Source organism: Bubalus kerabau, chromosome 2, assembly GCF_029407905.1.
Source record: "Bubalus kerabau isolate K-KA32 ecotype Philippines breed swamp buffalo chromosome 2, PCC_UOA_SB_1v2, whole genome shotgun sequence".
NCBI classification, from domain to species: Eukaryota; Metazoa; Chordata; class Mammalia; order Artiodactyla; family Bovidae; genus Bubalus; species Bubalus kerabau.
Genome location: NC_073625.1, coordinates 109,599,623 through 109,626,984, shown reverse-complemented (window position 1 = coordinate 109,626,984; position 27,362 = coordinate 109,599,623). Strand labels below are relative to the sequence as shown.

The 27,362-nt window shown below is 37.0% G+C and overlaps 1 long non-coding RNA gene and 1 other non-coding gene across 8 annotated transcripts in view; one reads left to right on the top strand and one right to left on the bottom strand.

Moving 5' to 3' along the window:
- LOC129643556 (uncharacterized) overlaps window positions 1-27,362 on the top strand; it is a 79,719-nt gene that overhangs the window by 10,603 nt on the left and 41,754 nt on the right. For all 7 annotated transcript variants that reach the window (XR_008710374.1, XR_008710373.1, XR_008710368.1 and 4 more), the window contains exon 2: window positions 16,072-16,171. This is a non-coding gene — a long non-coding RNA (uncharacterized LOC129643556). The remainder of the gene's footprint in view (window positions 1-16,071; window positions 16,172-27,362) is intronic.
- TRNAW-CCA (transfer RNA tryptophan (anticodon CCA)) lies at window positions 14,671-14,742 on the bottom strand. The gene has a single exon. It is a non-coding gene; the product is annotated as a tRNA-Trp (tRNA).

Sequence of the window (27,362 nt, the reverse complement as noted above, 5' to 3'; positions counted from 1 at the left end):
AGACTGAAATTTATATGGAATGCATTCCACTTTAAGGAAAAATGTTTAATTTATTATATCTCATTTTATATGTGTAAAATAATCTAACATTGTTGTAGCTTTCTTCTGGATTGTACAAACTCCAAGCTGGGAATTCTAAGGAAAGTCAAGTTGACAATGATGAAGAAAATGATCTGAAAAAAAAAAATTAAAAATTATTATTTTCCTCTGCTTTCATTCTTCTTTCTTACATCTTTAGATGTTTCAAATATATGGGCAGTGCTGATAAGATTGGGTAGGAAAAGAGAGAGCTCTTTGAAACTAACCTAAGAGACATTGCTCTTTTCTTTTTCAAATCAAAAAACACCACAGCATTTATTTGTTAGGTTATGTGAAAGGAAATGGAGATATTTTTACTAAGTTCCAGTTCCAAGTATTAATACATATTGATGACAGGCCAGTCTATTGTTATCAATGTCAGAACCTAATTGTGTATTTTCAGTGTGATTTTAATTTCAGAAAGAATAGGCTATTAATAATAAACTTCCATGAAAAATTAAAGAGGCAAAGGCTATGAACTTGAAACAAATGGAAAACCTGAAATAACCCTCCAAAATTCTACAGTTCCCTTTCACTTTTCTGACAATTTATTAAATAGTCACACCAGATTTTTTCTTTCCAGCTTAAATTATGAATGAAAAATAAGAACCAGTGAGAACCAGTGGCACTGAGTTGCAAATTCAGCTTAATTTTTTTTTTACCTTTTAAAAATATTCTTTTCTCCTCCTTATGTGGTCCTCTTCTATTTACTTTTTTGATAAACAATGTGGTTTTTATATAATTAGATCAGATCAGATCAGTCACTCAGTCGTGTCCGACTCTTTGCGACCCCATGAATCGCAGCATGCCAGGCCTCCCTGTCCATCACCAACTCCTGGAGTTCACTGAGACTCACGTCCATCAAGTCATTGATGCCATCCAGCCATCTCATCCTCTGTCGTCCCCTTCTCCTCCTGCCCCCAATCCCTCCCAGCATCAGAGTCTTTTCCAATGAGTCAACTCTTCATAGTTTTATTAAAATATTCTTTACAAGTTATAATATTTACCATTTTAAAATGTACTGTTTGGTGGTTTAAGTATATTCACAGAGTTCTAGAATTATTCAGTTCAGTTCAGTTCAGTTTAGTCACTCAGTCGTGTCTGACTCTTTGCGACCCCATGAATCGCAGCATGCCAGGCCTCCCTGTCCATCACCAACTCCCGGAGTTGACTCAAACTCACGTCCATTGAGTCGGTGATGCCATCCAGCCATCTCATCCTCTGTCGTCCCCTTCTCCTCCTGCCCCCAATCCCTCCCAGCATCAGGGTTTTTTTTCAATGAGTCAACTCTTCGCATGAGGTCGCCAAAGTTTCAGCTTTAGCATCAGTCCTTCCAAAGAACACCCAGTCCTTTAGAATGGACAGGTTGGATCTCCTTGCAGTCCAAGGGACTCTCAAGAGTCTTCTCCAACCCCACAGTTCAAAAGCATCAACTCTTCAGCATTCAGCTTTCTTCACAGTCCAACTCTCACATCCATACATGACCACTGGAAAAACCATGGCCTTGACTAGACGGACCTTTGTTGGCAAAGTAATGTCTCTGCTTTCGAATATGCTCTCTAGGTTGGTCATAATTTTCCTTCCAAGGAGTAAACATCTTTTAATTTCATGACTGCAATCACCATCTGCAGTGATTTTGGAGCCCAAGAAAATAAAGTGTGACACTGTTTTCACTGTTTCCCCATCTATTTCCCATGAAGTGATGGGACCAGATGCCATGATCTTCGTTTTCTGAATGTTGAGCTTTAAGCCAACTTTTTCACTCTCCTCTTTAGAATCATTACCCCAACTAAATGTTCTAAAACTGTTTTAGAATATTTTCATCACTCCAGAAAGAAACCCTGCATCCATTAGCAGTCACTCCCTAATTCTCCTTCCCTCTCTTCTGTGGAAACCACTAATTTACTCTCTGTCACTATAAATTTGGCTGTTCTCTACTCTTCATATAAATGTATTTTTACAGTATGCAGTTTTCATGATTGACTTCTCTGATTTCATATGATGTTTTCAAAGTTTGTCTGTGCTGTAGCAGGAGTCAGGACTTCATTCCTCTTTATTGCCAAATCATATTCCATTGTATAGGTAAATCACATTTTGTTTATTCAATATTCAGTTAATGGACATTTGGGCTGAATATACTTTTTTATTATTATAACTCATGATTTTATGAACATCAGTGCATAATGTTTCTGTAGATGTATATTTTTATTTCTCTTCGGTATGAACCTAGGAATATAATTGCTGAGTCACGTGGTAACTCTATGTTTAACTTTTTGTGGAACTGTTTTCCAAATCAGTTGTACCATTTTACATTCCTGCCAGCATCATAAAGTGTTTAATTTCTTCACATTCTCATCAATGGTTGTTATTGTCCATATTTTTTATTTTAGCTACCTTAGTGTATGTGGGTTCTTTGATTTTTATTTGCATTTCCATAAACACTAATGTTGGACATCTTCGCGTGTACCAATTGGCTGTTTATATATCTTATTTGGAGGAAATGTTTATTCAATACTTGACCCTGTCTGTCAGCTCTATTGTCTCCTTATCATTGAGTTGTAAGACTTCTTATTACATTTTTTAAATACCAATCACTTAACAGATATATGGTTTACAAATATTTTCTCCCATTCTCTGTGCTATTTTTTCTTTCTTTATGGTCTCCTTTGAGAAAAAACTTTTTAGATTATGAAGATATCCAGTTCTTTCTTTACTTTTTCCTTTTGTTGTTTGTGCTTTTGATATTTTAAGAAACTATTGTCCAACCCATGGTCACAAAGTTTTTTTTTTTTTTTCCCCCCTAAGATTTTTAGTTTTAGTTCTTTGCATTTGTGTTTATTATCTATTTTCAGTTAATTTTTGTACATCTTGTGTGATAGGAGTCCAGCATTATTCTTTTGCATGTGTATATCAAGATGTCTCATCACTGTTTGTTGAGAATAGTATTGGTTTCTATGGTATTATCTTTGTACCAGTGTTAAAGATCAGTCGACTGTAAATGTAAGAGTTTATTTCTGAACTCCAATTTTTTCCCATTCATCTGCATGTCTGGGTTTATATCGGTTTCACTTAGCCTTAATTATTTTGACTTTGTGCTAAGAGTTGAAATGTGAACTTTGAGTCCTTTGTTCTTTTCAAAATTGTTTTTGCATATTCTAGATCACTTGCATTTTCATATGAATTTTAGGATAAGTGTAATAATTTCCACACAAAAAAAGCAGCTTAGATTGTTGACAGGGCCTACATGGAATTTGTAGATCAATTTGAGGTACACATTTTCATCCTTATATTTTAAATTTTCTCATTCATGAATGTAGGCTATTGTTTCATTTATTTAGATCTTTAATTTCTTTCAAGAGATTTATTCCTAAGTATTTTTTAAAATTTTCTTTTGAAATTTATATTTTGGTTGTGCTGGGTCTTCATTGCTGCATGCAGACTTTGTCTAGTTGCGATGAGCAGGAACTACTCTTCGCTGCAGTGCATGGGCATTTCATTGTGGTGACTTCTCTTGTTACAGAGCACAGGCTCTAGGTGTATGGGCTTCCGTAACTGTGGTTCATGGGCTCAGTTGTTGCGGTGCATAAACTTAGTTGCTCTGAGGCATGTGGGATCTTCCTGGACCAGGGATCAAGCTTGTGTCCCCTGCATTGGCAGGCAGATTCTCATCCACTGGGCCATAAGACAAGTCCTTAAGTATTTCATTATGTTCTTTCTTGTAAATGGAGTTGTTTTTAGTTTCATTTTTGTATTGTTCAGTGCTAATTCCAGTGATTTCTGATACCAGCTACTCAGAGTTGGGCCAGATTTTGCAGGTTAAGGCACAGTTCTGTGAGAATTCTCTCAAGACCTGGGCCACAGTTTGGTGGTCCACAGGCTACCCTCACTTTTGAGCAGCTAGCTAAAAACTGCAGGATTTCTACTTTTGCCTCAGGTTTGCTAATTTGCTAGAATGACTCAGAATTCAGAGAAAAGCTATTCTTCTTATGATAACTCTTATAGTCAAAGGATGAAAATCAGAACCCAGCAAAAGAAGGGATGCATAGAGCAAGGTTCAGGAGAGTCCCACATGCAAAGCTTCATTGTGCTCTCAACATGTAGTCAGGACATATCAATTTTCCAGCATGTCAATGTGTGACAATAATGCAGAGTATTGCAGCCAGGGAGCTCACCTAAGATTGGTGTCCAGAGTTTTTTTTTGTGTGTGTGTGTGTGTGTGGCGAGGGGCTGGGTTCATTACCTGGATATCATTGAATCAATTATCGTGGTTGAAGTAAATGACTAATCTCTTGCTATTTCCTGAGGGTGGGTTGATATCACATGACTCAAAGCCTCAACCCTCTAATTGTGTGGTTAGTCTTTATGTCACAGCCAGTCCTCATCTTGAGTCATGTTGTTGGCTAGACTATTTAGGAGCCCACTGTGAGTCACTTCATGAGCATTAACTATCAGGGAGCAGGATAGTCTCCTATCACTCGGGGAAAGGGATTAGAGTTTACCTCTCAGAAACTGGGGATAAAGCCAGACATATTCTTTTAAGCACAGGACTAGTGTATGGAAATAGAACTGATTTTTATATATTCATCTTAAATTCTTCAACCATACTGAATATATTTATTCATTGTAATGAATTGTGTGTGTGTGTGTTGGGGGGGTTCCTTAGGATCTTTTTTTGTATACAAGATCATACCATTTTTAAAGAGAGGATTTTAATTCTTTTGTTTTAATCTGGATTTAGTTTATTTCTTCTTCTTGCCTAATTGCCTTCTATTTGAGATTGTACTAGAGAGTATAATCTCAAATAGAAATGATGAAAATGGATATCTTTGTTTTGTTCTTGGTCATAGGGTGAAGTTTTCATTTTTTTCACCATAGTATGGTTGTCAGCAGTGGGTTTTTCACAGACACTCTTATCACATTAAATAAGTTTCCTTATACTCTTATTTTTTTCAGTGTTTTTAATCATGAAAGGATATTGGGTTTTGTCAAATGCTTTTTTCTGAATGCATTGATATGATCATGTGTTTGTTCTTTATTAATTTGATGTATTAAATTCACTGATTTCAGGATATTGAACCAACAGTCCATTTTTAGAATAAATAACACTTTGTCATAGTGTTTAATTCTTTAATTTTTCTTATCATTTATAATTTAATTTGACACTTGAAGCCTGATGAGTTTTTTGCTTGTTTCACTTTTCATTACCCTTGGGTATGCATAAAAAGAAAAAATAAGGGAAATAAATCAAATAAAGTATTCTCCAACCCTTTTCACATTTAAACTCTTCCTCTATATATCCTTTCACTCAGAATCACTAATGTTTGTGTTTTCCCATTCATTAAATCCTGTATCCAGCTAAAGTATTAATGGTGCAGAATTTCCAAAATGAACTTATAATAGAAGTCATTGGCATTGGGCTCTTAAGCTGTTTTTGTAGCTAGGTATAGCTAATCTACTTTCGACTCCTGCTATTGGAACACTGTTAAACATTTCTAGTGATAAATCTCCTTCGACTTATCCTTACAACCATGATTTCTGAGGGTAAAACTTATGCTGCACTATGCTGTACAAAATTTTCTTCAGATACCTAGCCTGTAAATTTGTTCCTGGTACTTAAAAGAAATCGTAACTATTTTTAAGCATATAGTACAGTAATGTTAGCTATATGCATTTTGTTGTGAAACAGATTTCTGGAGCTTTTTCATCTTGCAAAACTGAATATCTGTATCCATTGAACAATAATTATCCTTTTCTTCCTCTTCCCAGACCCTCACAATCACATTCTACTTTCTGTTTCCAAGAGTCTAACTTGGATACCTCATATGAGTGGATTCGTATAGTATTTGTCTTTTGGTGACTGGTATTTCACTGGTGTTCTCCCTATTCATCCATGCTGCAGCATGTAACAGCACAGGATTTACTTCTTTTTTTTTTAAATTTAAATTTATTTATTTTAATTGGAGGCTAATTACTTTACAATATTGTATTGGTTTTGCCATACATCAACATGAATCTGCCACGGGTATATACACATTCCCCATCCTGAACCCCCCTCCCACCTCCCTCCCCATACCATCCCTCTGGGTCATCCCAGTGCACCAGCCCAAGCATCCTGTATCCTTCATCAAACCTGGACTGGCAATTCATTTCTTATATGATATTAGACATGTTTCAATGCCATTCTCCCAAATCATCCCACCCTCTCCCTCTCCCACAGGGTCCAAAAGACTGTTCTATACATCTGTGTCTCTTTTCCTGTCTCACATACAGGGTTATTGCTACCATCTTTCTAAATTCCATATATATGCATTAGTATGCTGTATTGATGTTTTTCTTTCTGGCTTACTTCACTCTGTATAATAGGCTCCAGTTTCATCCACCTCACTTAAGGCTGAATACTATTCTGTTATATGTACATGCTACAATTGTCTTTAATCCATTTATTTGTTGAGGGACATTTGTGTTGGTTTTACCTCTTGGCTTTTGCAAATAATGTTGCAATGGGCATGGGTGACTAAACTTCTCTTTAAGATCCAGTTTTCAGTTCTTTTGGATATGTACCCAAAAGTGGAATCATAGGGTAATTCTATTTAACTTTATGAGCAACTTCTATAAAATTTTCCCTGATAGCTTCACCATTTTACAATCCCTCAAATAGCATGCAAGCATTCCAATTGTTCCAGTTTCTCCACATCCTTGTCAAGGCTTACATTTTTTTTGGGTGGGGGAGGTGGGTGTGGATAGTACCTGCGCTAACAGCTGTAAAGTGATATTTCACTGTGGTTTTGATTTGTGTTTCCTTGATGATTGTTGATGCTGTGCATCTTTTCATATGTTTGTTGTCTATTTGTGTATCTCCTTTGGAGAGTTATCTATTCAAGTCCTTTATCCATTTTTAAATTGTTTTTTGCTGTTGTTGTTGAGTGGCATTATTTATGCACTCTGGATATTAACCCCTTATCAGAGATATAGTATGCTAATATTTTCTTCCATCCTATATGTTACCTCTTCACTCTGATTACTGTGCAGATGTTTTTGAGTTTGATATAGTTCCACTTGGCTATTACTGCTTTTTGTGCATGTGCTTTCAGTATCATATTCAACAAAACATTGCCAAATCCAGTGCCACAAAGATTTTTCCCTGTTTTTTATTGTAGAAGTTGTATAATTTCACATTCTATGTTAGTTCCTTATTTATTTTGACTTAACTTTTATATTTGGTATAAGGAAAAACTCTAACTTCTTTTTTGCATGTGGATATTCTGTTTTCCCAGCATTGTTTGTTGAAGAGATTTTTTTTTTTCCCATTGTAGCCTTGGCACTCTCTTCAAAGATCATATGATCATATACATGGGAGTTTTTTTTCTGAGCTTTCTCTTATTTTCCATTGGCGTCTATATATATGTCTTTATATGAATATACACCATGTTGATTACTGAAGCTATGTTTTGAATTAGAAAGTATGAGACTGTCAACTTTGTTTTCCTTTTTCAGGAAAATCTTGGCTATTTTATGTCCATATGAATTTTAGGATGAGTTTTTCTATTTCTGCAAAAAATGTTGTTGGGGTTTTGGTAAGGATTACACTGGATCTGTGGATTACTTTGAGTAGTATGGACATTTTGACAATATTAAGTCTTCTGATCCATGAATACTACATATCTTTCTATTTGTATCATCTTTAATTTCTTTCACTAGTGTTTTCTGAAAACCAGAAATATATATCTTTTGCCTTCTTTGTTAAGTTTGTTCCTAAATATTTTATTCTATTTGACATTATTATATATTTCTTTTTTGGATTATTAATTGTTAATTTATAGAAACAAAATTGATTTTGAGGTGTTCACTTTGTATCCTGCAACTTTACTGAATTTGTTCATTAGTTCTAGCAGTATTTTTATGGAATTTTCTTGGTTTTCTATGTGTAAGATCATGTCATCTGCAAGTAATTTTACTTATTCCTTTCCTATTTGGAAACGTTTTATTTCTTTTTCTTACTTGAGTACTCTGGCTAGGACTTTTAGTATTGTGTTGAATAGAAATGGCAAGAGTACCTATCTTTGCCTTGTACTTAATAGTAGAGGGAAAGTTTCAGTTTTTCACAACTGAGTATGAAATTAGCTGTGACTTCTTCATGTTGCTGCTGCTGCTAAGTCGCTTCAGTAGTGTCCGACTCTGTGCGACCCCATAAACGGCAGCCCACCAGGCTCTCCCGTCCCTGGGATTCTCCAGGCAAGAACACTGGAGTGGGTTGCCATTTCCTTCTCCAATGCAGGAAAGTGAAAAGTGAAAGTGAAGTCGCTCAGTCGTTCCCGACTCTTAGCGACCCCATGGACTGCAGCCTACCAGGCTCCTCTGTTCATGGATTTTCCAGGCAAGAGTACTGGAGTGGGGTGCCATTGCCTTCTCTGGTGACCTCTTCATACATTGCCTTTATTATCTTGAGGTATATTTTGCTTCTCTTCCTAGTTTATTGAATGTTTTTAATAACAAAAGTGTTATTGGATTTTGTGAAATGCTTTCTCTGCATCAATTGAGATGATCATGGTGTTTTTGTCCTTTATTCTCTTAAAGTGGTATATTGCATTGACTGATTTTATATGGAACCATCCTTATATTCCAGAAATAAATCCTACTTTGTCATGATGTCTAATTACTGTGTTGTTGAATTGGCTTGATAGTATTTTCTTGATGGATTTTGTATCAATATTTATCAAGGATATTGATTTATAGTTTTCTCATTGTATTAGGTTGGCCAAAAAGTTTGTTCTGGTTTTTCTGTAAAATGTTATAGAAAAGCCTGACCAAACTTTTTGGCCAACCAGATTTTTTTTTTTTCTGTTTTTTGTATCGGGGTAAGGCTGGCTTTATAGAATGAGTTTGGAAGTACTCCCTCCTCTTCTTCTTCTTCTTCTTTTTTTTTTTGGAAAAATTTGAGAAGAATTGGTGTTAACTCTTCTTTAAATATTTAGTATATTTTCCAGTGAGGTCATCTGATCCTGGGACTTTCTTTTGTTAAGAGTTTTTTTTTTTTCCTTCTTTTTTTAAGATTACTGATTTAATCTCATTACTAGTTATATCTGTTCAGATTTTTTAATTTGTTTATGATTCAGTTTTGGTCTCTATTACATTATTGAACTTGTTAGCATGTAATTTTTCACAGCAGTCAGTTGTGATTAGTTTATATATTTCTGTTTAAATGTTAGATTCTGTTTGCTAGCATTTTGTTGAGAAACTTGCATCTTTATTAATAATGATACTGTTCTATCATTTCTTTTCTTGTAATTTCTTTGTCCGGTTTTGCTATAAATTCAATGCTCACTTCCTAAAATAAGTAAGAAGTGTCCCTTTCTCTTCTGTTTTTTTTTTTGGAAGAGTTTGTGAAAAATTGATATTAACTAAAAATATGTTTGGAAGTTTTCACCTTAAAGCCATCTAAAGGGGGCTTTCCTTGGTGGGATTTTTAAAGTAACTAAATGCGTCTCACTAAATGCATCTCTTTACTTATTATAGATCTAATTAGATTTTCCATTTCCTCTTAAGTCAGTTTTAGTAGATTTTATCTTTTTAGAAGAATTTTAATTTCATCTAATTTATTGTTGCATAGATGTTTATGCCCTTATTCTTTTTATTTCTATCATGTCAGTAGCTATGTATTTTTTCATTCCTAATTTTAATAATTCAAGTCTTCTCTTTTTTCTTGGATTCTAGACATAGGCATATCACTTTTGTTGATCTTTTCAAGAATCAACCTCTATTTTTATTGATTTTTCTATTTTTTAATCTCTGTTTCACTGATGTCTGCTTTAATCATAACTATTTCATTCCTTCCATTTTCTTTAGGTTTGGTTTGCACCTTTTCCCCTAGTTTCTTATGATGTGAGATGAAGTTATTGATTTGATATCTTTTTCTTTTTTAGAGATATTTGTAGCCATCATTTTCCTTTAAAGAACAACTTTTGCAGCATCCCATAAAATTTTATATGCCAAATTTTTATGCTTTTTTCTCCTCCCCTCCTCTCATTTTCTTTTCATTTTAATCCTGACTTCAGCTCTTCTCTAGGCAAGCATTGATTAATACATTGGATGATTTTTGATTAACTTTGTTTTAGGAGACTAATATTATAGTCCCTAAAACTGCTACAGTATTCATGCGACAAGACACTTGGACTATGATGGGACAGATACCTAATATTATCCATAAACTAAGGCAAATAATATCTTGTTTTGGGCTTTGCATTTTTTAAGGTTCCACATATTGCAAACACATAACACACACATTTATTTAAAACAATCACTTTGGCAGACTCACAGCTCTTCCACAATACAGTCTATTCACTGAACATCTGTTCTTGTAATTAACAGTGTCCAGTCTCTGGGAAAACACTTCTATTTCTCTTGGCTTTAAAACGAAAGACAGCTACAGGTACATGCTATGAAAGTTTGTGGGTTGTGCTATTGCTTCTGTTTGGGAGAGAAAATATGAATTTGTTGTCTAGTTTTCCTCTCAGATACCACGTACTACAGATTTTTGTTTCTCAGGGGTGCTGAGCATCTATATTTGTGTTTTTCTTGATATGGTCTATATCTCCAGAAGCGCTAAGAAACTAGTCTAGAATTTTCAAAATGGCACATGGAAACTTAAGTATTCTTTTCCATATTGAATGTTAAACAATTTAAATTGCTATAGGCTAATATAGGTGATGACTTTTTCAGGCCAACTTTGGGCAAATTTTTCTTCCTTGTCTCTATTCAAGGGCATGGTGCTACCATGTAGTGGCCCCTTGGGCACAGACTTTGAGAAAGGGAAATAAGGCTTGTGTCATCAGATGTGTCATTTTTAAGCAATCAACCCTGGTACTAACTCTTATGTGTCTGAGTTAGTTTTTAGCAAATTTGTATTTTGGTCATTAAGTTTAATGTTCCTTTAATATGTATTGGGCACCTTCAATGTAACAATTACAATGTTAGTCAGTGAGGACATGAAGAAGAATAAGTCATTGCTGATGTTCTCAAGGAGCTTTTGACCAAAGATGTAAAAAACTAATGATTGTTGTTTGGTCACACAGCCGTGTCCGACTCTTTGTGGCCACGTGGACTGCAGCTTGCCATGTCTCCATGTCACTCACTATCTCCTAGAGTTTGCCCAAGTTTATGTCCATTGCATTGGTGATGCAATCCATCCATCTCATCCTCTGATGACCTCTTCTCTTGCCCTCAATCTTTCCCAGCATCAAGGACTTTTCCAATGGGTTGACTGTTCGCATCAGGTGACCAAACCCAGGAGCTTCAGCTTCAGCATCAGTGAAGTATTACACTTCACTGTGGAATTCATTCCACTTCACTGCAGTGAATATTCAGAGTTGATTTCTCTCAAGAATGACTATGATACTAATAAAAATAATAACTAAGCTTTGATTACTGGGGACTGCCCTGGTACTCTAGTGGCTAAGACTTTGTGCTCACAATGCAGGGGGGTTAGGTTTGATCCCTGGCCAGGGAACTGTATCCCACATGCCTCAGCTAAAAATCCTGCATGCCACAACTTAGGCCTAATGCAGCCAAATAAGTGAATAGGAATAAAATGTTTAGGACTTTCTTGGCGGTCCAGTGTTTAAGACTTCGAGCTTCCTATGCTGGGGGCTCAGGTTCAATATTTGAGCACTTGAGAAGAGACATGAATGGAAACCTGAGGTTTAAAGAAGGTAAATAAACTTTCCCAGATTTGAATAAAAGATAAAATAGCACTAGAAATAAACAATTATGATTTTTATATGAAGAAGAGTCCCAGAAGGTGCTATCAAATTGATTTAGAAAAAGGAAGAAAGGAAGAAAGAAGAGGCATATTTACATAACTTGGAACTTAAAGCTCAAGTCTGTTTTTTCCACCTTCTAATCACTTTTCATAGGCACTCACTCTTTTTTTCTTGAAAGTTTAATTCTGACGCATCATCACACACAGTAGCATTAATGCATTGTCTTTCATGAACAATGTGGGCTGGGATTATGATCAATAGCAGGGTCAATTAGCTTCTTAGGCTCAGAGCCTCCAGACACATGATTTCTAGATCATCTTAGTTCACACCAAGGTACTTAGAGCTAGAGTGCTTATATCCTGGTTCTGCCTCTACCCTTGTAAATAATCTTGTGACAGTTAGAGAGCCACTCTTTCTCATTTTTTTCATCTATAAAATAGGAATAATACCCCATAGGATTGAGTTTTGAGGATTCAATGAAATGATATTATGTTGCCAAAAAGTTCATTTGGGTTTTTCCATTACATCAGTATATGTGAAGTATTCAGAACTATGTCTTGCACAGAATAACTTCCTATAAATGTTAGCTTTTACTAAGATTATTATTAAGGCTTTGATATATTTATCTTCTCAGAGTGTCGTAAAGTAAAAATAGGAAATTCACATTATATGGCGGGATAAAGAGAATTATATTCAATGAAAAGGCATGGCTGACATAGAGGAAGTGGTGTTGTGGGTCAGAGGTATGAGAGGGAAGGAAGCAGGAAGTGCCCCGTGCTTTTCTCTCAGTGGATGTGGCAGCTCTGTTGAAAGAGATAAAGTCTGGATAGTTAGCAAAGTTTTCTCTTAGATCCAGATATCTTTTGAACTGTCATTCTGTTCAATGTTTTCATGGTTTTCACCTTTTATGGTTTTCATAGGAGTTTTTAGGGAGAGAAGCCACCTCAGGGACTGTTATCAAGATTTTGAACCAGAAGTCACAAAATGGTTGTTGGTGGTTTTTGGTTTTGTGTTTTAACTCAAACCTCATTGAAAACTGTAGGATAGCACAAAGGATTTCATGAGTTGACCAAGCCTCTTCACCTCCCACCCCATCTGCTCAAACTCATTAGATAATGTCATATTCAAAGAAAGGAAAGATGACTTTTACTGATGACATCAAATGACAAAGATAATTTTAAAATAATAAGGCTACTTTATCATCTCAAAATGCATCTGTGAAAATTATAAATGTTTGCTTGGCAGTAGTGGAAAGCCTTGGAGACTTCTCAGCTTTATAAGAACTGGAATTCCCTCTTTCTTGGTGACTGCCAGGTCTCCCTGTGCCTGGCAGAGTGCTGATACATAGTTAACTGCTCAGTTAGTTGCTCTTGGATGAACATGTGGCTTCTGGGATAAAAATCTGGCAACAGTAAGATGATCAAAAGGATCAGAGAAGGAGACAACGTTTCTGTAAAGCTTGACCAGCAAACTTCACGCAGCAGAGTAACAAAAATGTAAAAGAAACACACCATGCACCTCCAATGAGAGAGAAACTGGAATTGGACAATCAAATTAGATAGAATGATTTCAAATGTCCACCCAATAGATGCCAAATCAGGATGAAATCTTAATTAGAAATGAACTTATGTGAATGAATTCTACTTCCTAAAATAGGCTATCTTAAAATTCACAAAGAAAATCTCTATATTGGCTTGGTTCTTTGTAGGGAACAAAAAATTGTGCCTTATTTATCTGTAGGGAAAATAAGAAGCAGCCCCCAAATTTAGATACAGTGATCTTAGGGGGAAAGGAAAGTGAGCAAGAAAAAAGACATTCATCATGAGTTGGAATTTAGAGATTGAAAAATTGACAAAATAAGTTGCTAAGTATACCACGAAAGGGAAACAAATTGATAACACATAAATCACAGTAAGCACAAGAGTCAAATTTTCACAAAAGAGCCCTGAAATGAGGAAAATTATCTTTTCAGGAAGGGGAAAATAAGAGATGAGCATGAGACCAGGGTAGCTCACATTTGTGGCAGGTCAAACATTATGCAATCCAGAAAAATAATTAAGGAAAACCTGCAAGATTCTCTAACGCCAATAATAATTTCTGTAGGCACACCAAAGGCAGAAAGCCAGAGAGAAAAAATTTGGCAATGGTTGTGTAAGGCTACACTTGGGAATGAAAGAGAGAGAGACCAAGAAGTAGAAATGAATTCTTTGCTTGGGGGTTTTCTGAGGAAGACCTTAAAGGAATCTCTGATCCCAAATTTTCTCTTAACAAAGACAGATCAAATATACTAGATCAAACGTCAAGAAATGCTAGGCATATTCTGTACATAATTGAAAAACTGGATGAAGACAAATAACCTGGACTAAGATCATCCATCCTAGGTTTTTTCCTCAGTAAAATGCGTTTGCTCCACCTACTCTTAGGCCCTTTGTCTAACATAGCAGCTATTTGCAAGTGTCTGCCCTGGACCTGGTTCCACCCAGGTGAGAAGAACATGATGGCAGCTGGTCATCTGCTGAGCCACCCCAGTGAGACCCTGCTTGCATCCCAGGAGAGACTCTGCTGTGTGTTCTGTTCTGTCTCCTCCATGGCATCCATGCTGCAAGGTGCATGCTCTCTTTCCATGCGCACAGTCCCTGACCCTTCAGACCTTAGAATCCTCTCTCACTCTGCTCTATATAAATGTGTGTAAGAAAGTGAAAGAAAGAAAGTGAAGTTGCTCAGTCATGTCCGACTCTTTGCAACCCTGTAGACTGCAGCCTACCAGGTTCCTCCATCCATGGGATTCTCCAGGCAAGAGTACTGGAGTGGGTTTCATTTCCTTTTCCAGGGGATCTTCCCAACCCAGGGATTGAACCCAGGTCTCCTGCATTGGAGGCAGATGCTTTAACCTCTGAGCCACCAGGGAAACCCAATGATACTCGAGACCTACTGAATATCTGGCTCCTGACTTTGTTTGCCTAGGTCCTGGCACTTGGCAAGGGTTATGTTTCTCTTTCGCTGTGCTGTGGTCACAGCATCTCTCACATACCCTGGCCCCTCTGTTGCTAATGACCTGTCAAGAGAGTTTTAACGATAACCCTGTAAGCGAGACATCAAAAAAGACACAGATGTATAGAACAGTCTTTTGGACTTTGTGGGAGAGGGAGAGGGTGGGATGATGTGGGAGAATGGCATTGAAACATGTATAATATCATATATGAAATGAATCGCCAGTCCAAGTTCGATGCATGATACTGGATGCTTGGGGCTGGTGCACTGGGACGACCCAGAGGGATGGTTCGGGGAGGGTGGAGGGAGAGGGGTTCAGGATGGGGAACACGTGTATACCTGTGGCAGATTCATGTTAATGTATGGCAAAACCAATACAATATTGTAAAGTAATTAACCTCCAATTAAAATAAATTTATATTAAAAAAAATAAAGGAACTCAGGGTGAAACTATGGAGTCATTGGCATAAATATGCAAGATGCCATACATGGGCCACTCTGCTATTTTATTGCTAAGAAAACTCCCAACCATGAGTGAAAAGAGTTCCCTGGAGACCAGAGAGTTGCAGACCAATGAATCCCATTCTCTGTTGGGCACACGGGTGGGATTTGTAACAAAGGATTCTTCCACTGATCGCTGCAACCTGCATTTCTGAGACTTTATCAAAGATGACTTAAAATGGCATAGCAGATCAAACAGGTGCACCCTGGGAATCCAAGAATGTACACGTTGGTCATAATTTGAAAAAAACCTTCTGCAAGAACAAAACTTATTTTATCTTATTATTATTACTTTTTTGGCCATGCCATGCTGCTTATGGGATCTTAGTGTCCTGATCAGGGATTGAACCAGTGCCCTCTGCAGTGGAAGGGCAGAGTCCTAGCCACTGGACAGCCAGGAAACTCCCCAAAATGCACTTTAATTTTTGTGTTTTTTTATTATACACTCACATACGTGGACCTTGAATTCTATCCCACAATAATTTTCTGTTTGGAGATAAACCATGTTTTGGATTCTGGTTCCTGGGGGAAAAAAAAAAATGATGGAGCCTGAGCCATAAGATACTTCTCTAAAATCAACTGTAAAGAGGTTAGAGGGCAGCTCATCTGAGAAATGAACACACACAAAAATAAGAAACCTTGAAATTGGGTGTCTCAATAGCTGAGAGTAGAGGTCAGCCAGACACAGCAGTGGAAGGTCACTAAGAGTGGTTTTTAAATTCTGCTCTTGTTTGTTCCTCTGCAGTGGGTTAGGCAATCACTGCTGATTTCATCATCTCAACAACAGCTCAGACCACCTGGTGTTGGAAGGCAGTATCTATCTAGCCATAGAAAGGACTGCTGGGGTAAGTAGCTGATGCCCAGTGATTGGTGGCTGTGAGGCATTTATTCCTCCATCCCATTCTCTTCCAAACTCCCAGGGCAAATGGATAATTACTAAAGAGGCTAGCCCTTCCCAATGTTGCTTTATTCTAGTGGTTAAAAAATGGATCCCTAATTGGTACAATGTAACAACAAATGGAAGTAGGAAATGCTGCCTGCAATGGACTGTTCCCCAGGGTTCATCCCTTCACTTTTTATGCAGCTCACCAAGGAGGACACAAACTCCTAGGGACTGGGGATTGGTCCTTCTTCTGTGCACATTACCTGATAGGGTAGCTGATATACTCAGGGGAGCATGAGTCCACTGACCAAAATAACCAGGCAGTTGAGAAGTTGAACTCAAAGAGAGACAATAGACCACACAATATGGGAATTACTGGAATTGATGAATTAAACAATAAGCAAAACATGCTCAGTGAGCTATAAGAGGCTATGGAGCAGAAAAATTCATACTAAGAACCAAGTAGAAATATTAGGTTTGAAAAAACCAGTTACAAAAATTAAGAATACAAAAGCTGAGATGAACAATAAGATGGATACAACTGAAAATCAATCAGTGAGTGAGAAATCTCTTCATATTGAAGAAATCTGTTTGTGGGTGACAGGCATGAGTAAATACATAGAAAAATTAATAGAAAAGTTAGAGAGAGAGTGGAAGTAGTAGAAAAGGATAAGTCCCAGGAAGAGATAAGAGAAATGTTTAAAAATTCCAACTACTTATCTGAAAAAAATTTTCCTCCAAATTTCCTAGTAAAGACGGAAAATTCTCTTTATTATTTACTCTCAGGCAGGTGCACTGCATTTATCCACAGGTTCATACACTGCCTTTACTACTGAACTATCAGGGGAAAGATATATTAATTCCACAGTATGTGCATCTGTGTATGCCTTGGTGGGGGAGAGGAAGTGATGTGCTAGGGGCCATGATGTGTAAATAAACACTTTAACAAGGAGAAATCAGAAAATATGCTGTATTTTGACTTAAAAATTTTGCTAAAAATTTATTTGAAATGAATGTACACAAGTGCACACACCCGCACATACACATACCCAGAAGTTACCATTCTGGTGGTGGTTGTGTTGCTCATGCTTGGGAGATTCATATAGGAGAAGAAATGAGGACGTCGAATCACCAAAATAGAACAAAAATCTGGTCATTTCTTTGGCTCCAGAGTTGTTAGAGTTCCTGTAGGTATTTGGAATGATTGGACATCATGAAAACTTTTAATAAATTTCTTGGGAGTTTTCAATAAATCCTCCAATTTTCTGATACACTGAGGACTTTGCAATACTCAGATTCCTAACAGATGTGCTAAGTTGAGCAGATCGGTAGTGTCATGTAGCTTGGTTTCTTTGTCATGTTAGACTCATCTTGACCAGGACACACATCCAAGTTAATGCATCCAATGCATTTTTCTTTATTTTTAATATTTATGCTCTTCTAAATAATCCAGGTGCTTATGGTTGTTTGAGGAAAGAAAGTGAAAGTAAAAGTCATTCAGTCGTGTCCGACTCCTTGCGACTCCATGGACTATACAGTCCATGGAATTCTTTAGGCCAGAATACTGGGGTGGGTAGCCTTTCCCTTCTCCAGGGGATCCTCCCAATTCAGGATTTGAACCCAGGTCTTCCTCATTGCAGGTGGATTCTTTACCAGCTGAGGTATCAGGGAAGCCCTAATAGCTTGTTTGAGGAATGGGATAAGTATTACAGAGGGCCAGGCATGAGAAAGTTCAAAACAAAGTATAATTTTTAATCGAAGCACCCACACTCATGTGTCTGCCCCTTATAATCCCTTGAAGGTCTTAAGAGCAAAATCAGAGGTTTTCCTGAGAAGAAGAAATTCTGCCCGGAAACTCACATAGGACTCTGCCTGAATTTTCAGCCCTGTGGCCTGTCCTACACTTTTCAGACTTGTTAGCCTCTACAGTTGTGTGAGCCAGTTCCTTAAAACAAATCTTTCTTTGTGTATCCAATTGGTTCCATTTCTTTGGAGAACACTGACTAATGTATAATAGCTCACAAATTCAGGGAACACTCTGGATAAAGAGGCACTAGACAACTCAGTTTATTTAAATGTAAGTAATAGGCAAAATAGAGTTAGGTTTCATTTCAGTTCAGTTGCTCAGTCATGTCCGACTCTGCGACCCCACGAATTGCGGCACGCCAGGCCTCCCTGTCCATCACCAACTCCGGGAGTTCACTCAAACTCATGTCCATCGAGTCAGTGATGCCATTCAGCCATCCCATCCTCTGATGTCCCCTTCTCCTCCTGCCCCCAATCCCTCCCAGCATCAGTCTTTTCCAATGAGTCAACTTTTCGCATGAGGTGGCCAAAGTACTGGAGTTTCAGCTTTAGCATCATTCCTTCCAAAGAACACCCAGGACCGGTCTCCTTTAGAATGGACTGGTTGGATCTCCTTGCAGTCCAAGGGACTCTCAAGAGTCTTCTCCAACACCACAGTTCAAAAGCATCAGTTCTTCGGCGCTCAGCTTTCTTCACAGTCCAACTCTCACATCCATACATGACCACTGGAAAAACCATAGCCTTGACTAGATGGACCTTTGTTGGCAAAGTAATATCTCTGCTTTTCAATATGCTATCTAAGTTGGTCATAACTTTCCTTCCAAGGAGTAAACGTCTTTTAATTTCATGGCTGTAATCACCATCTGCAGTGATTTTGGAGCCCAAATATATAAAGTCTGACACTGTTTCCACTGTTTCCCCATTTATTTCCCATGAAGTGATGGGACCAGATGCCATGATCTTAGTTTTCTGAATGTTGAGCTTTAAGCCAACTTTTTCACTCTCCTCTTTCACTTTCATCAAGAGGCTTTATTCAAATGATATCCCATTTAACTTCTAGATATCTCCTACTGGTGGTGGATTAGTCACTAAGTTGTGTCCGAGTCTTGCGACCCCATGGATTGTAGCCTGCCAGGCTCCTCTATCCATGGGAATTCCCAGACAAGAATACTGGAGTGGGTTACCATTTCCTTCTCCAGGGGATCTTCCCAACCCAGGGATCAAACCTGGGTGTCCTGGATTGTAGGTGGTCTCCTACATTGCAAATGAATTCTTTACTGACTGAGCCACCAGGGAAACCCTGAATGTAATCAGTTTCATTCCTTGCATAGTTAATCCAGTCCAAGCAACCCTTCTCTCAAATGGACAAGTAAAATAGCCTCATAAGTAGTTTACTGGCTTCCAGTCAGCATCGTCATATCTCTCCCCTCTTACCACATGATCAAGGACAATGTGAAATGCTATCCAATCCCAATCATATTTACCACCCACCCCTTTGAAGGATATTTGTGGTCTAGTTTGTCTTCTCTGGGATCTTTTTATATTGTTGGTTCCCTTCTTGTTCTGACCACACAGACCTCTTCAAGTCTTTTCTACTTGAAATATTTCATTCCTCTGGAAAACATTTAGTGGTGTTCCTTGGTGGCTCAGATGGTAAAGAATCTGCCTGCAATGCAGGAAACCCAGGTTCGATCCCTGGGTTGGAAAGATGCCCTGGAGAAGGGAATGGCAACCCACTCCTGTATTCTTGCCTAGGAAATCTCATGGACAGAGGAGGCTGGTGGGCTACAGTCCATGGGGTTGCAAAGAGTTGGATAGGACTGGACGATGAACACTTTCACTTTTACTTTTTCAAGCATAAAGTGGCTCTCCACGTCTGGGAGAACTTTGCATCATTCTTCAGAGAAGCTCTCCTGGCACTAGTTTAGGGGAGATATTCCTAACCTTGACCAGACCTAATCCCATTATTCATATGCTTTCACAGCATCTTGTAGCTCTCCTTTGTAGCAGTTACCACAACTCAGGTTTTATGTTTGACATCAATGTGGTAATACGATTAGTGTCTATTCTACTAGATTTTAAGCTTCATGAAGACAGGGATCATGACTGTTTTGTTTACCTTGTATTCTCAGGAAATAGGAGAAGGTGCAACAAATAGCCACTCAATAAATATTTCGGAATAATTTGATTTATGGATTCACATGTCATCCATTTACAATGATACACACTAGAGATATTGGGGTTACATCCTAAACACCTGAGTCTGGCAAAATATCAGTTCAGTTCTGTTCAGTCACTCAGTCATGTCTGACTCTTTGCGACCCCATGAATAGCAGCACGCCAGGCCTCCCTGTCCATCACCAACTCCCGGAGTTCACTCAAACTCATGTCCATCAAGTCGGTCATGCCATCCAGCCATCTCATCCTCTGTCGTCCCCTTTTCCTCTTGCCCCCAATCCCTTCCAGCATCAGGGTATTTTCCAGTGAGTCAACTCTTTGCATGAGGTGGCCAAAGTACTGGAGTTTCAGCTTTAGCATCATTCCTTCCAAAGAAATCCCAGGGCTGATCTCCTTCAGAATGGACTGGTTGGATCTCCTTGCAGTCCAAGGGACCCTCAAGAGTCTTCTCCAACACCACAGTTCAAAAGCATCAATTCTTCAGTGCTCAGCTTTCTTCACAGTCCAACTCTCACATCCATACATGACCATTGGAAAAACCATAGCCTTGACTAGACGGACCTTTGTTGGCAAAGTAATGTCTCTGCTTTTCAATATGCTATCTAGGTTGGTCATAACTTTCCTTCCAAGGAGTAAGCATCTTTTAATTTCATGGCTGCAGTCACCATCTGCAGTGATTCTGGAGCCCCAAAAAATGAAGTCTGACACTGTTTCCACTGTTTCCCCACCTATTTCCCATGAAGTGATACTCTGATGCAATTTATAAGTTAATATTTAAATTAAAAGAAGCAAAGAGAAATACTTTTTTTATTCAATTTTATGCAATAAATCACAAATGTAAGTTTCATGCATATAAAATGCCATGAATCTCAGTAAGTTTTCACTTGTTTTTTTCTGTGAAATGTCATGTGGTTTTAGATTATGCTCAGCAGAATATATTCATATAGCTGTTATAAACTTTTGCCTGGCAATCAGTAGAGAAAGGAAGAAGCAATGTAAATCAATTAGAGAGTTGCTGATTCACAAAATGTAAGAGTTTAATGGAAACTTTGGCCAGTACATTAGATGTTATTAAGTGCATGGAGTGGCATGCTTGGTGGATTAGCTGAGTTGGTTAGATTGAAAGATATGGTGGGGAAAACTCGGAGTCAAGCAGAAGCAAATACATGCAAGAAGCTGAGAGTTTTTCTTTTTGTTCTTAAAGCTCAATATTTTAAAGAAATGGTTAATAGCAATTATAAAACAATAGCATCCTGTTATTATAGATAAGGTGTATGGAATGCCTGATAATAAATCTGATTTATTTATTAGTATAGCTAATTTAATAATGTGGTATGAAGTTGTAAAATGCTTATAAAGTTCATTTAGCTCCAATCCCCAACTCCCTTTAATGGGGAGGTACCTACTCAACCAAACGGATGATGGTGGTGGTGGTTTAATTGATAAGTCATGTCTGACTCTTTGCAACCCCATGGACTGCAGCCCACCTGGCTTCTTTGTCCGTGGGATTTCCCAGGCAACAATACTGGAGTGGGTTGCCATTTCCTTCTCTATGGGATCTTCTTGACCCAGGGATCGAGGGTCTCCTGCATTGCAGGCAGTCTCCTGCATTTCAGGCAGATTCTTTACTGCCTGAGCTACCAGGGAGTGGGTGATGGTTGGGTTTATTTCCAGATGATCAGTGAGTTTATTGCTTCCATAAGGAAACTTCTAATTTCAGACAGCTCTGATTTGTAGAAAATATTTTCTCTTTTTAACTTAAACCTACACCTTGGTAATTTCATCCTTGTGTCCCAGTTTTAGCTCTACATAGAATAAATCAAATACCTTTCCTGCACATTTTCACCTCTTTCATTAAATGAGAAAGTTGCCATGCAGTCTGATTTTCCTTAGGCTAAACAGTCTTAGATCATTAACCATTATAAGCTTTCTTGATAAGCATCCTTTCTCCTTCTAAATAATCTTTCACTTTTGAAAACTGTTTCCTTAAACATGTTAGTAAGAACTGAATACTCTGGCAAGAGCAAAACACAAAATGCAGTTGGGACTATTACTTCAGTGGATTTAGAGATATTACTCCTATTAAAATTTATGTTATCTATATATGTTTTTGTTTTGGTACAATTATACACAGATGAGCTTGCATCCAATTGAAACCCCAGGCCTTTACCCATGACTTCCTTTTAGACTATTTCTTCTTTCTCTGTGATTTTTAAATTAACTTTAAGTTTCATGTAAAACTGTTCATTTATCCATATAAAACAGGATCTCATCAATTGCAACTCATATTCCAAGATACTATGATATCCCTAAATCTTCATTTAACTTTATATGATTTATTGATGACTCCTAGATTCGTGCATGTAAAAATTGATACGCATGCCTTCTGTATCTTAATCCAAAATTATGATAAAATGCTGATTAGTACAGACTAAGAGTATTGAGTATACTCGCCTCAGGTCTGTAGCTATCATTTATCCACATTCTACGTGTAACTGTTCAAGTTGTTAGGAATCTATGTAACTGTACCATCTTCCAGTTCTTATTTCTCCAGGATTCCTCCAACAATGCTAAGAGAGAGTTTACCAAAATCTATTGACATTTAATAATAAATATTCTTTTAAAGATTATTTTGAGTACAGAGAACCTTGTCTAATTATTACTTGATGGTCTCAGAAGAAGGTTATGACATTATAAGGACCTAGTCTTTCTCTCTGTTGTGGATCTGCTTTCTTCTGGGATGCACTAATTCTGATGCAACTTGTCTCTATGTGGGAGTCTTGGGGATCTAGGATTCACAAACCTCCATGTCTGCTTCACATATGGCAGATAAAGGGGGCACTCACTCGGTTGCCAAAATTCTCATTTTGTTTCTCTCTGTTTGATCTCTGTTCATTTTTGAACCATTCTTTGTGCCTGAAAGATAAGATATTCTCTGATGTGATAAAGCCTATAAAAAAATAAATTCTCCATAGTGAAGGTCAGAAGATTATTTGCTAATTGTATATGAAACTAAATATATTTTTATTTCCTTATTATAGCCAATTATTACAAGTTTCTTTTCTAGCAGTTCTCATAAATAATGATTCTTTTTGTCATCACTTGTCCCCTTCCTTTTCTCAATTTAAAAAAAAATTTTATCATGGAAAATTTGAAACATATACCAAAGTAGGTGGAATAGTATAATGAACCCCTATTATCACCCATATTTAACATTGATCAGTTATAACCCCAATCTAGTTCCATTCCCACCTCTTACTCCCTTAATATTATTTTGAAGCTGCCCTCAGACATCTTATTCCTTAATTTATACATATATTATTGTATATCTCTAAAACCAAAGGACTCCTTTTAAAAATAACCATAAAATTATCTTAAGTAAAAAATTCTCAGTGATTTCTTAGTATCATTTTTTAAAATTTTATTTTATTTTTTAACTTTACAATATTGTTAATCGCCATCAGTTTTCAAATTTTGTTAGAATTTTTATTTATATGTATTATATATATATATAACATTTCAGAATCCAGTTAAAATTACAATGCTCTGACTAGATGATATCTCTTAAATCTTTTACTCTTCTGGCTTCCTTCTCTTCCACTCTTACTATTTTATTCTTATGTCTATTATTTATTTATTATTTGTTTAATTTTGTAATTTCTGTGTTGAAGAACTTGGGTCATTTGTTCTAGAGAATTAGCTGCACTCTAAATTTTGCTGATAGCATGTCCTTGGTGGAATTTAACACTACTTATTTTGTATAAATTGGTAGTCTGACCTAGGGCTTGGTCAAATTGAGTGTCAAGGGTTGTCAGCAGGACTGTTTACTACTGACGTCACACAGTGCCTGGTTATTAGCAGTCCCTGATATTCGCTGTCTAGATCAATTATTGATCCACTTACTTATGGTGATATTTTACTTCACTCATTTCTTCTCTATTTATTACCCAGAGTATTTCTATAAAAAGACACTTCCCTTTATCTTGATTTAGTTACTCTGTCTTCATATGATATGAGAAAGTTAGCATGAATATCTGATTATTTCCTTTTATTCTTCAAATAAAAGATTTCAAAGAATACATTGAACCATTAAATAATGACCAATTAAGATAAAGGTTTCTTTTTTTTACTATTATTTGAATTAATAGTTTGAAATATGTTTGCTGCTGCTGCTGCTAAGTTGCTTCAGTCGTGTCCAACTCTGTGCAACCCCATAGATGGTAGCCCACCAGGCTCCCCTGTCCCTGGAATTCTCCAGACAAGAACACTGGAGTGGGTTGCTATTTCCTTCTCCAATGCAGGAAAGTGAAAAGTGAAAGTGAAGTCGCTTAGTCGTGTCCGACCTTTAGCGACCCCATGGACTGCAGCCTACCAGGCTCCTCTGTCCATGGGATTTTCCAGGCAAGAGTACTGGAGTGGGGTGCCATTGCCTTCTCCATGAAATACGTTTAGTATGTTTTAATTCATTACAGTTTTAATTCTAATTCTTGCACAAATTTTCCCATTTTTGATAGTGGGAACCTTTTGAAATTGGCTCCTGAGTTATTCTGACCCCAAACTTAATAGTCTTTGATAATTTCTCTAGTATGTCAAAATATTCTGGACTCATACAGAAATGAATCAGCCATTTCTCTAAGTCCTATTTCCTTTAAATGCAAAATGGTATATAGAGACTACAGTGTTTACAATAGGAGTGTGTATTGCTACTGGTTTAGACAATGTTTCTAAGTCTTTTCAGTGAATAAAGATAGGATTGCTTTTTAAAGATAAAATATATCATGAGTTTATTTTGATATTTCTATGAGTTTGAAAGTAAGAATAGTAAGGATTTTTAAAAAAAATTATTGGAGCATGGTTGAGGTACAATATTATATAAATTATAGGTGGACAGTAGTGAGTCACAGTTTTAAAAGTCTGGGAAAACTAGACAGCTGGGAAACTGACAGCTGGGAAAACTAGACAGCTACATGTAAAAGAATGAAATTAGAGCACTCCCTAATACCACCCACAAGAATAACAGGTTATTAACTTGGCTTCTTCTTTCAATTATATTACTTTTATTACATGGGAAGAAATGCCGTTCTCAGTGGTGGTGCTGGAAATGGTAAAATGTCCCATAATTTCTTATTTGCTTTATCATCTAACACACAGATGCAAAAATCCACTATTGTACTACTAGAAACAATTTTGATTACTAAAAACATTTGAAAACCCTGTTTGCACTTTTTTTTCTATAATATATTCTACTAGTCATGTAACATTGAATTATTGTGTTTTAAAATCTCTTGGAATGGGTCATTTAACTGAATACATATTTAGCTTTATTTTTGGCTTTCTTGTGGCTCAGCTGTTAAAGAATCTGCCTGCAATGCAGGAGACCTGGGTTCAATCCTTGTGTTGGGAAGATCCCCTGGAGAAGGGAAAGGCTACCCACTCCGGTATTCTGGCCTGGAGAATTCCATGAACAGTATTGTCCATAGGGTCGCAAAGAGTTGGACATGACTGAGTGACTTTCGCTTTCACTTTTATGTTTAGTTGATATTGATTAATTTTAATATTTTTAAAATTAGGAGGATATTGCTATAGTTTCTAACTCAAATATTTTAAAGATACGTTCAAGGAATTCACGCTTCTTTCCCTGTTCACTCTATTTTGTCTCTTCTCCTATATGCTTACTGAAAAATTTATGATCTATTCCATTATTTGTTTTTAAGATATTTCTTGAATATATAAAACCTTTAAACTGGTTTTAACATGCTTTTGCCATAAATTTAAACACTTTCTTAGTTCCCCTCACAACAAGATATCCCTGGTTTTTTTTTGTACTGTCCCTACTCCAATCTTAAAATCAGTCATTTCTCCAAATATCCTTGGTTTCTTGGGGTGGAGAATGGAATTTATAAATCAAGATAGGAGGGCTAGGTATGCTGACTCATTAGTTTTTGAGGTGTCCCTGTCTCTAGGCTGTCTTGGTGAACAGAGCTGGGGTATACATATATACATATTTATATCTGTATTTATTTCTATAGTTATCTATCTATATTGAGTTCCACAGATGTTCAATAGTACTTTCCATTTCAATCCAAATACCACGGGATTCACTTTCATTTTCTCCCTTTGAATGTTTGCAATTATTTTCTCTGACAGTGAGAAGCCAGCCTTTCCATATTGTGAATAGGTTTACTCTGTTTTTTGTGTGTCTGTAACCAACACCACAGTACTGCTGTTGCCTCTGCTACCTATGTGACTGTCTTCTTTATCCCTCCTGTCTCTACGTGGGGCCATCTTGTTGTGAGGAAGCTATTCTTATTCTGCCTGTGTTGGGATTCCCCATGCTGAGCCACTTGCCAAAACCTTCCTGTACATGCTACTCAGCACACTCGGGTTCTGAAACTCCATGCTGGTCGCTCCTCTCCCCTCTCGTGTGTGTATCATCGTCACTATCATCAGGCTGATGTTTGTGTCCAGTCGCCGATTTTCCCCTTTCTTGCCACCGTGCCGACGCCTACACCGCTTGGTTCCATCTAATGCCTTCTGGAGCGAGTTGTTCGGGTAGGGAAGAGAAGTGAAGAAATAAAACGGGAAAGAGGAGGGGAAAGTCGAGAACTGACATTAGGCTATTTTTAAAAGAAATGTTTCTTGTAGTGCTGTCATGCAGATCCTCCGTGTTGACATTCAACATGTGCCAATTTTATGTGGAATGTAACTTGAGGATTTTCTGCGCATTATTTTGTTAGATATGATACACTGAATTTTTGAGCTGTAAATATAGTTACCTATGGAAACATCAGCTGAAAAACATTATACAGAAAGTTATGTATGTTTCATAAAGTTTGAGTATTAAAAACCAAGTGGCATTCTACTAGGAAAATATTAACTAGGGAGATGGCCAAACTTCACAGCAAAAAAATAGTACTCCTTGATCAAATGGAATATTATTTAAGATATATTAGGATGGTCAATGATAGGCAGTCTATTAAGTAATCACCTCATTAATAGATTTTAAGAGAAATCTCATGTCATCTTGGATGATGAAAAGACATTGGATAAAATCTGTTCTTGACAAAAAAAAAAACAATTTTAAAAATAGAAATATATTTATCTCATACCAAATACCAGCATCATGATTATTGGTAAAATACTATAAAAATTTCCACTAACATCAGGGA